Source organism: Mus caroli, chromosome 13 (assembly GCF_900094665.2).
Source record: "Mus caroli chromosome 13, CAROLI_EIJ_v1.1, whole genome shotgun sequence".
Lineage (NCBI taxonomy): Eukaryota > Metazoa > Chordata > Mammalia > Rodentia > Muridae > Mus > Mus caroli.
In genome coordinates, this window is record NC_034582.1 from 84,556,752 (window position 1) to 84,568,401 (window position 11,650).

Genomic DNA, 11,650 nt, shown 5'->3' on the forward strand with positions numbered 1-11,650 from the left:
GCAAAAGCCATATTAAAAACAACAAATCCATTTTAAGAGCCAGGTTTCAGATATGACCCCATCCATTCAATACCACAGGCCTGTGAGATACATACTACTGTCACCAATCTACACAGGAGAAAAGGAATCAGGGGTGATCAAGTGACTTCTTTGTGATGCTCAGCTTGAAAGTGGTTGGTGGAGTCAAGACTGTAATCTTGGTGTTTAGTTCCCAGAGTCCCTGCTGTTAACTCTTCACCATGACTCTTCCCCAAGCCCTCAATCTCTCTCCTATCCTGTTAATTAATCCTCACTGTGATTCCTGGCACACAAATAAGGAAACTGAGACTGAGTTTGTGCAAAGTTTGAGCCAGGCTTTTTATGATGAAGCCCACAAACTTCCCCAGCAACACATCACTTTTGCAGGAAAAATGGTGGTCATAAAGGGCGTACACAGAAGAATAAAGAAATATGGTGCGGATGTGGTTTTAGGCTTCTCAGACCCAGCTTTGATATGATTCACTGACTGAAAAAGTGTGTGATTCCTGTTCATTCACAAATCATTAATTTCTCCTACAGAACATACATCAGGATGAAAAAACCTAATCAGACATCAAAGGCAACCCAAGGGCCTTCCCCCAGTTAAAAGGGCAAAGGGAGGAGAAGCCAATATTCTTGCAAACAGCTGGAGAGGACATCTGCTCAAGGAAGGATCATATTTTCCATAAAACACACAGGGCTGTGTTTATTTCAGCAGAACAACATTCCCAGAAGGCTGCTTTTTAATAAGCTGCAAAACTACTGCTCCCTACACTTACTTAATCTGTATGGTTCCTACCTCCTCTTCCCTTTTATCTCAACTCAGAAGAATTCAGCTAGAGAGCTGTAAAAAGTGGAAAATCCAAAAGTGAGTGAGGATCCCATTGGACAAAAGATTTCTTTAAAAGTGAATGGTTCTTTGTTTTGGGAATCTTAATTTCTTGTTCAAGGAGCCCTGACCTCCAGTAGTCAGGGTCAGCCTAGGCAAAACTATCAATCCAGAAGACCTCTCCCATATCTCACACACACACACACACACACACTTGTTTTAGAGCCTCAGATATGAGGTGTCATCTATCTGGAGTTTCTGAAAGCTCTGCATGCACACAGGTACACACACATACACACACACACACACACACACACACACACACCAAAGAACAGACACCAGCACAAATCACTAGGAATATACTCTTAATTATATAATGTCATTTGGCACTCTGCCTCTATGATGGACAGCTGACCATCTGTCACCCACTTCCTTCAACACCCGTCTATCGGGGTTCACAGTTCACAGATCAATGACCATATTAACCTCTATCCCCAGAAAGCATAGGGTGTAACTTGCATATAAATAGAGCAGGAAAACTACAGTCTAAATACACTTAGAATTGTACTACCCCTCTGGCCCCATCCACTCTTGTCCTCCTGCCCCTAGACTCCTTTTCCTTCATGTCTGCTTCTCTTCCATTGCTATGGCATTCAGGCATCCTTGTTTGGAAATACAGTCCTTTAGGTTTCAGGGCATGGATGAACAGCAAATTTTCCATTTTGCCTGTGACCATGCCTAAAAATAGGGGTATATTCCAGCATTTCAGAAAAGTGGCCTCTGTTAGTTACCTCTTCTGACTGTTTTACATTCAAAGTGCCCCCATCAAATCGTTTCTAGATCTCAGACAAAGTACAGTGAAGAAGCCCCTGCAGTGATTAATGTTTCCCCAACCACTCGGGGTAGATTCATTCACATACAGCAAGTCTCCCAAGCTCAGTGCTGCAGTCTTATCTTAGAAACCCGGGAGTGGGGCAAGCCCATAAAGCCAACGGTAAATTCATGATCAGCAGCACTGTATTTGTCATGGAAACCCCAGTGTGTTACATCAGAGCACCTCCTCTCCTGGAATGAAAGCCCCAGCTCTTCTACTTTGCTCTGTCTTGTGTAAAGCCACAGACAACCAAGAAGATGATTGTGACCTACTTAACTCAAGAAGTTATTCTGTCATGGGACTGGAAGATTGTTTTGATTATTTGGCCTTTTATAAATATATGAATTCAGGAAAAAAAATGACATTCTCCAATTCTTTTTCAATGTTTACTTCTTATCAAACCATAGTCCTAATGAGCATTGCTAAATCTTAATTAAGAACACTTCTGGTCCGAGGCCTCATGTTTGGAGTCACGGAAGGCATTTAATGCATGTAAGCAGTCAAGGAAAGCATCCAAGCACATGCTGATAATTCTGATCCAAAACTAAAGCTTCCAGACAATTGAAGGAAGAGTGGGAGATTGGCTAATGTTAAAAATACTGAGACAAAAATGCCAATTCTATATCTATGAAGCCCAAAGCAAAATGTTAGTTATCCAATTGTTCTGGTCTGTGCAGATAATAAGCCTAGACTTCAGGAAACCATATAAGTGCTTGACCAAAGTATAAGAATGGAAGAGCTGAGTAATCGGCCCTTGCTGCACTGACCTTGCCAGCTCTCCAACCCACACACACATTGTTCTGGCATTTTTCACATCAGATTTCCCCCTTTCTGCAAATATTAAAGCCTCAGTGTGCTTTACACAAATGTTCACACCTCCAAACCAGTTTACACCTCCTTTGTCTACCTAGACCAAATGAGAGGGACAGCATTCCCCTTGAAAGCCACCTTGGTAGACTGCCACATGAAGATGACCTTTATGCCTACCTTAGTTAACCAGGTCTCATGCTGCTTGGCAGGCCATCCATCTAGGAAACCCCCTGATCCATGCAGTGGAAGCTCCATAGTGTGGCAACATGACAATTCCACAGCCCCCGAGGAGTTCTGGTGCGAGCCCTGTCCTATCTACACTCCCTCCCAAATGAGCTCATCCAGTTCCAAAATTTTCATTAACAAACTATTTCCAAACTTATGCCGGCAGCCAGGGACACCCCCAGGGCGATTGAGGCACAAAGAAATGGCTTTTGCCAATCTTTGTCTATATAAACAACTCAAATGACTGCAAATCAGGCTGTCAACACAATCCTGGTGGCCCAGTTTCATAAATCCCTGATCTGGAGAATATGTTGGGACAACTGGCATAATTGACTTGGTATGACCCTGGTACAGAAGCAGTTCCAAATACCACAAGCACCAAAGGCACACTTTAAAAATCTGGAGAAGGTGAGTGCAGATAGCCAGGCTCCTGAAGCCCAGGACCTGGACATTTATACTGTCTGCAAAGATAGTGTTTCTTGTCCCAGTCCCTGGCCCAACTGTCAAACACATCTTACCACACTATCCACCAATATAACCACTGGCACGTTCGTTGTCATTTCCCAATCATACACATCTGAACATATGTGTGTATCATATGTCTGTCTCACCTCTCTCACACAGGCTGTCACTGGAAAATTCTGTAACAAGATTTTTTTGATACCAATAACACAATTATCACAGTGGGAGGTGCACCAAGTACACTTATCAGCAATCCATCTAAAACTACGCACTGACTCATTCTGCCTGAACCTGGGAGACAAGAGGGCTAAAAAAGGCTCTAGTCTGTAGGAAGATTCTTTCCTCTTCTCTATTCCTAGAATAGGAACACAGTAATGTTTTTCTGATCCCAATGGAAAATACAGAGGTGAAGAAGCTAAATCTTCTTCCTCATTTCACTCGCTCTCATTCCTCGCCCACACTCTACTACACAGGAAATCTGCTGATGGAAAAGATTCACAGCTGGTCTACACCAAAGAAGTCTACCCATATTCAGAAGGTGAATATGCTCATGGCACAGCAAAAATAGGGCATGTCAGGTTGTAGTACTTGACCTGTAACTGGCTTCGAGATTTTCTGAAAGTGTTTGAAGATCCACAAGTTTCTTAAGAGTCTTTCATTTTAATTACATATGCAAGTAAGATTTTCAAATACAAAGGACCTCCATGTTTCATTTCTCTGCACCAATACTGTGACCTCTTTATAAACCTCAACTTTGTGCTTCCTTCTGTTTACTAAGCAGCCAGGGTCTCTTTTGTTTCACTAGATTAAAGACAGTGACCTTTCTAGATATAGAGTACAACCTCTACCTTTCCAAAGAGTTCTTAAAAGTTTGTCAATTTATGACTTCAGGTGAAGTTTACATTCCCTTGTTAAGTAGCACCACAGAACCTTACTTGAATACTAAAAGGTCCTTTTTCTTCTACTGACCAGAGCACCCTGTGAGTGGAATAGCATTCTCAGGCTGTGCTCATGTCAAGCCTTCTGTGGTTGGCATATGACCAATGAGATGATCAACCAATTTAACTTCTTCCTGGGAATAGATGTCTAGAAAACAACCCGATTCTCATCTCAAAATTCTCTGTCTAGTGACATTCTGAACCCCTACAAAACTTCCAGAGGTATGTTTTAACTGACAGAAAGAAAGTATACATTAAAATTGTAATAACTCACCTTGTGCTTTCCTTTGTTTCATAGGAAATTAATTAATTATTTAATAGGAATGTTCTCCAACTATATACACACAGATCTATGAGACTTGTGGCCAAAATTGAATGTGCTTCTTTGCTCATGGTGCCCCTTTACCACATTCATTGGCTTTCTGTGCATGTGTGTGTTGGCCACAGAAAGTAATCTCTCCATAATAATAGGTTGTATCTACCTAAGAGAATTTTTTGTCCTTCATGGAATTGTGACAATAAATTTATAGTGACATACTGCTCCTGTAACCCAAGTGGTACTCCGAAAAGTGTCCACCTTTTACCATAAAAGTCCTTTCAGTTAAGGGACTTGAACTGAGCAAATTATTATACTATGTGGAGACTTGTGACTTCCTCATTTGTTTTCAGATGCAAATTATACACTTAATGATTATGATCTTGTGAACCTGGGCTGGACTCATCTTAGTTCACAGCTTTACATGCCTTGTCATGTTTACCACAATCACCTACATCTAGAAAATGAAGTGATAATTTTTCAAGTAGTAATACAAAAGGAAGTGATACATAAAAGTTTGGAGTAAAAATAAAAAGCATATAAATAGAAAAACAAAAACCTTCAACTTTCCTTTGTTGTCCCCTAGAGTTCATGAGGGTTTTTTTCCTTTGTTTAATTCCTAGGGTTGCTTAGAATTCTTCATGAAGAAGAATCCCTTCTAAGATCCTGTACTGCAAGATGCTTGTGTCCTCACTGCTCACATCACTTAAACACAACCAGTCACCAAAAAAGAAGGAAATGTGTCTCAAGTTATAGGGTCACATGCTCAGTGACCCTCAGATTCTCAAATATAAGGAAAGAGCAGGATGACTAGATACCAGAAGACAGCTAACAAAGTAACCTAACACTGAAAAAGACAACACATGTGGAGAACAAATACAGGAATAAACTATGAGAGAATCTGATGAATAGTTTTGAGGGAAAAAAAATCCAGTGAACTAGGAAGAAGAAACCAGAAATCCATACAGGAATTGAGGGAAAGAATCATAACTTGATTATGTTAAATGTGCTCCTATTTTATAGGTACTGATAACATATCTCACAGATTTAAAAACATGAGCCTTAGACATAACAGTCCCTGAGCTTCTTAACCTCTGGGCTATAAATTAGTAGATACACATCAGCTCTGCTTGGGAAATGTCTCTTGGCAGACAGCAGAAGAGCTCAGCATACAAAAAGTAGTTTCCTGAGATTTAATGTAGTAAAAGTAAAGATTGCAACAGAACTATGTGCTCTGCCAAAACTTGGTGGATTCACTAATTTCCCCAAAGGTTTCTGTGCTTCTTTCTTTCCAGAACAGCATGAACTCAAAAGAAGCAATATGTTACTTAAAAGCAAACACTGAGGGTCACAAAGAAATTGTTTTGTAATAAGTGACCTAAAGTTGGATTTATGAAGAACATGACCATTTTGGTAAACATCACATCATGCCAGAAAAATTGCTATTGTATTTTCTGTATGATGTATACTATCTGTAACATGGCTCCCAGTTTGACCCAGTCCCATCCTTACCTGAACATCAATGGAGATAGACTATGCTTCTCTCAACTTTTAAAATCATAGAAAAAAGGAGCAAGAGAAAATCTACTGTGATCAAAACAATACAAGGAAAATCTCACCTCCTCATTTCCCTGTGTGAAAGGAACTTGCTGAGGAAGAAAGGAGGGTCAAAGACAGGCCCTTACACACACACACACACACACACACACACACACACACACACACACAAAACTAAAGTTTGACAATATCAGAGAAAACAATGAACTATTATAAAGAGTAAGAAGCTCTGGAAAGATGGCTCAGTGGTTAAAAGCACTGACGGCTCTTGCAGAGGTCCTGAGTTCAATTCCCAGCAACCACATAGTGTCTCACAACCATCTGTAAAGATCTGATTCTCTCTTCTGGTGTGTCTGAAGACACTGACAATATACTCACATACATAAAATAAATAATAAATAAATCCTTTTTTTTAAAGAACAAAAAACAGTAGCAGAGCCAGACAGACATCTTTGTGGGAATACTACATTTAAGGAAAAAAAAAAAAAACAGCTAAACCATTTAAAAAGTATAAAACACAGATATAAAATAAATAAATAAAAATAAAGTTATAGAAAACAGAGGGTATAATTCTGCTGTGTTACCAAGGAAAGTCACATAAGGGGCTTTGCAAAACAATCTATATCAATGTTTTACTTTTTTTTCTTTTATTCTTGTTTATTTTGTTTTAGACAGGACCTCATTATGCAGGCCAGGCAGAATTCAGACTGGTTATTCTTCTCTCTCTGCCACTATACTGCTGCATCTATTGATCTTATAGGTAGAACTCAATAATCAGGATAGCCTCCCACGTTAAAAAGGAATAGGAGGAAGGCAGGTCCACTGAGGAGCACACAGGCTGCAGAAGCTGCAGGGACAGGATCCTACTGGCCTACAACTGCACTGTGGAGGTGGGGCTGTTCAGCAGCCTCCTGTGCACTGGTCTTGCCAGGGGAAAGCTTGCCTCCAGGGAGTGCTGACACAGGCTTACAGTCTCACAGGAGAAACAAGCTCCAGCCAGAGACAGCAAGAACATCTAACACCAGAGATAACCAGATGGTGAAAGGCAAATGCAAGAATCTTACCGACAGAAACCAAGACTACTTGGCATCATCAGAACCCACTACTCCCACCACAGCAAGTCCTGGATACACCAACACACTGGAGAGCAAGATTCAGATTTAAAATCATACCTCATGATGCTGGTAGAGGATTTAAAGGAGGATATAAGTAACTCCCTTAAAGAAATACAGGTGAATTCTATACTTAAGTGACCATAAAAATTCCACCAGAGAACACCTAAACCTGATAAACAACTTAAGCAAAGTAGCTGGATATAAAATTAACTCAAACAGATCAGGCTGAGAAAAAAAGTAGAGAAACAAAACCTTTCACAATAGTCATAAATAATGTAAAATAACTTAGTGTGACTCTAACTAAGCAAGTGAAAGATCTGTATGATAAGAACTTCAAGTCTCTGAAGAAAGAAATTAAAGATCTCAGAAGATGGAAAGATTTCCCATGCTCATGGATTGGCAGGATTAATGGCAGGATTAATGATTAGCCCAATCAAAATGGCCATCTTGCGAAAAGCAATCTACAGATTCAATGCAATGCCCATCAAAATTCCAACTCAATTCTTCACAAAATTAGAAAGGGCAATTTGCAAATTCATCTGGAATAACAAAAACCTAGGATAGTCAAAACTATTCTCAACAATAAAAGAACTTCTGGTGGAATCACCATCCCTGACCTCAAGCTGTAATACAGAGAAATTGTGATAAAAACTGCATGGTACTGATACAGCAACAGACAGGTAGATCAATGGAATAGAATTGAAGACCCAGAAATGAACCCACACACATATGGTCACTTGGTCTTTGACAAAGGAGCTAAAGTCATTGAGTGGAAAAAAAGACAGCATTTTAAACAAATGGTACTGGCTCAACTGGCAGTTAGCATATAGAACAATGCAAATCAATCCATTCTTATCTCCTTGTACAAAGTTCAAGTCCAAGTGGATCAAGGGTCTCCACATAAAACCAGAGACACTGAAATTTATAGAGGAGAAAGTGGGGAAGAGCCTGGAACATATGGACATGGGGGGAAATTCCTGAACAGAACACCAATGGCTTGTGCTGTAAGATCAAAAATTGACAAATGGAACCTCATATAATTGCAAAGCTGCTATAATGCAAAGGACACTGTCAATATGACAAAAAGGCAACCAACAGATTGGGAAGAGATCTGATTGAGGGCTAATATCCAATATATACAAAGAACTCAAGAAGTTAGACTCCAGAGAACCAAACCCTAATAAAATAGGGTACAGAGCTAAACAAAGAATTATCAACTGAGGAATACTGAATGGCTGAGAATCACCTAAAAAAAAAAAAATGTTCAGCATCCTTAGTCATCCTTAGGGAAATGCAAATCAAACCAACCCTGAGATTCCACCTCACACCAGTCAGAATGGCTACGATTAAAGACTCAGGTGACAGTAGATGCTGGCAAAGATGTGAAGAAAGAGGAACACTCCTCCATTGCTGGTGGGATTGCAGGCTGGTACAACCACTCTGGAAAAAAGTTTGGCAGTTCCTCAGAAAATTGGACATAGTACTACAGGAAGATCCAGCAATACTACTCCTGGGCATATACCCAGAAGATGCTCCAACATATAATAAGGACACATGCTCCACTATGTTCATAGCAGCCTTATTTATAAGAGCCAGAATCTGGAAAGAACACAGATGTCCCTTAACGGAGGGATGGATATAGAAAATGTGGTATGTTTACACAATGGAGTACTGCTCAGCTATTAAAAACAATGAATTTATGAAATTATTAGACAAATGGATGGATCTAAAGGATATCATCCTGAATGAGGTAACCCAATCACAAAAGAGCACACATGATATGCACTCACTGATAAGTGGATATTAGCCCAGAAGCTCAGAACACCCAAGATATTCACAAAATATGTGAAATGCAGGAAGAAGGAAGACCAAAGTGTGGATATTTCGGTCCATCTTAAAAAGGGAAACAAAATACCCATGGAAGGAATTACAGAGACAAAGTTCAGAGCAGAAACTGAAGGAATGACCATCCAGAGACTTCCCCACCTGGGGATCCATCCCATAAACAACCACCAAAACCAGACACTATTGTGGATACCAACAAGTGCTTGCTGACAGGAGCCTAATATAGCTGTCTCCTGAGAGGCTCTGCCAGTGTCTGACAAATATAGAAGTGGATTCTCACAGCCATTCAATGGACAGAGCACAGGGTCCCCAATGAGGAAGCTAGAGAAAGTACCCAAGGAGCTGAAGGGGTTTGCAACCCCATAGGAGGAACAACAATATGAACTAACCAGTACTCCAAGAGCTCCCTGGGACTAAACCACCAACCAAAAAAAACATATGGTGACTCATGGCTATAGCTGCGTATGTAGCAGAAGATGGCCTAGTCGTTCATCAATGGGAGGAGAGACCCTTGGTCCTGTGAAGGTTCTATGCCCCAGTATAGGGGAATACCAGGGCCAGGAAGCAGGAGTAGGTGGGTTGGTGATCAGAGGGAGGGGAGAGGGGATAGGAGGTTTTTGTAGGGGAAACCAGGAAAGGGGTTAACATTTGAAATGTAAATAAATAAAATATCTAATAAGAAAAAAGAAAGAAAGAGGAGGAGTAACCAGAGGTGGCAATACACAACTATAATGGCAGCACTCTAAGAAGTAGAAGCAGAAATAACACAAGTTCAAGGTTTTCTTCTGTGTACATAGAATTGATCAATACATATATTGAGAGCATCCTGAGCCATATGACACACTGTCAAAACAAAACAGAGAGAGAGAGAGAGAACATTCAAGCAAACATCTGACTTTACACACAGGGAAAGGGGAAGCTCAGATGTTGAAAGAAAGGGAACGGTAAAATCCAAAGAAGCAATAATTGTCAAACGTTGCCAGTCCCTGGACTACAAAATACATAAATCCAACACTTGTAGAAGGACGGAAAAGATGTAGCATAAAGACCTTCAGTAATAGCTGGAAAATTTCAGGGATGACCACTTGTCATTGAGCAGCCAATCTGGGATCTCATCCCTGGGGAAGACTATTTCTTCCCCTCTCAACACTCATTAGTTGGCTGTAGTTTTTAGTCCAGGGTTGAGATACCATGATATTGCCCTCTCCACACTATCATGATAGTGCTCATGGGCTTTTAGAATCTTCCTACTCTTTCTTCCACCATTATCCCTGAGGATTGGGTGCCAGGAGTTGTAAAGTCAAGTATATACAAGTAATATTATAAGAACTGAACAGTTTCTATTTAGGAGTCTGGGTGTGCATGTGCATGTGTGTAAAACAACAATAAAAAATAGAGGCCATTAATTTGAGAGAAAAAGCTAAGGAAATACATTAGAAGGTTTGGGGGAAGAAAGAGAAGAAGGAAAATGATGTAATTATATTTTAAGTTCAATATTTTTTATTTTGTATTTTAAAAAGTGGAAGACCTTTAATTTTTCTAAGAATGTAACCACATGGATTCATACTTGACTTTCAGCCTCAGATGTGTATTTCCTCCTTGATCTAAGACCCCCTCACCAGTTTGTTGGAAAGGATTGGGAGGCATGGCCTTGTTAGAGCAAGTGTGGCTTTCTTGGAGGAGGTATGTCACTGGAGTGGAAACAGCCCATTTCTCTCTCTCTCTCTCTCTCTCTCTCTCTCTCTCTCTCTCTCTCTCTCTCTCTCTCTCTCTCTCTCTCTCTNTCTCTCTCTCTTTCTCTCTCTCTCTGTGTGTGTGTGTGTGTGTGTCTGTCTGTCTGTCTGTATGTCTGTCTCTCTCTCTCTCTCTCTGTCTCTCTCTCTCTGTCTCTCTCTCTCTCTGTCTCTGTCTCTCTCTCTCCTCTAACTTACAGAATATATGTCATTTCTCTGCTACTGCTCCAGCACCATGCTTGCCTTGCTAGCTGCCACATTCCCCCCCATGATGGTCATGAACTAACTCTCTGAAACTGTCATTAAATGCCTTCTTCTATAATTGTCTGTGGTACCTTGAACAAGAATGTGCCCACAGGCTCATATAATTGAATGCTTAGTCACCATGGAATAAATAAAATTCTTTGAAGGTATTATAGGAATTATAGGAATTAGGAGGAGAAGCCTTGTTGTCATGGGAGTGAGCTTTGAGGTTTCAAAATTCCATGCCAGGCCCAGTCTCCCTCTATTCCTGCTACCGTGCATCAGGATATAGAACTCCCAACTATGTCTCCGGCACTATGATTGACATGCATGCTGCCACCAGTATGATACTGGACAAGCCATCTGAAACTATGGACAAGCCCCTAATTAAATTCTTTATCTCATAGGACTTGCCTTGGTCATGGTCTTCACTACAATAGAACAAGAACTAAGACAGGAGGGGTGGGCAGGATTTGAGGTTTCAAAAGATAAGTGTTATTCTCAATGTTTTCTTTACTTCCTACTTGAGGATCATGAAGCCTCGTCTATTGCTCCTGCCATGCCTTTGCTCCATGGACTCAACTCTTTGAAACTGTGAGCCCAATTGAATGTTTTATTATATATTAATATATAGTTTTATTAGATGCATTGGTTATGTTGTGTTGTCAGAGCAATAGAGAAGTGA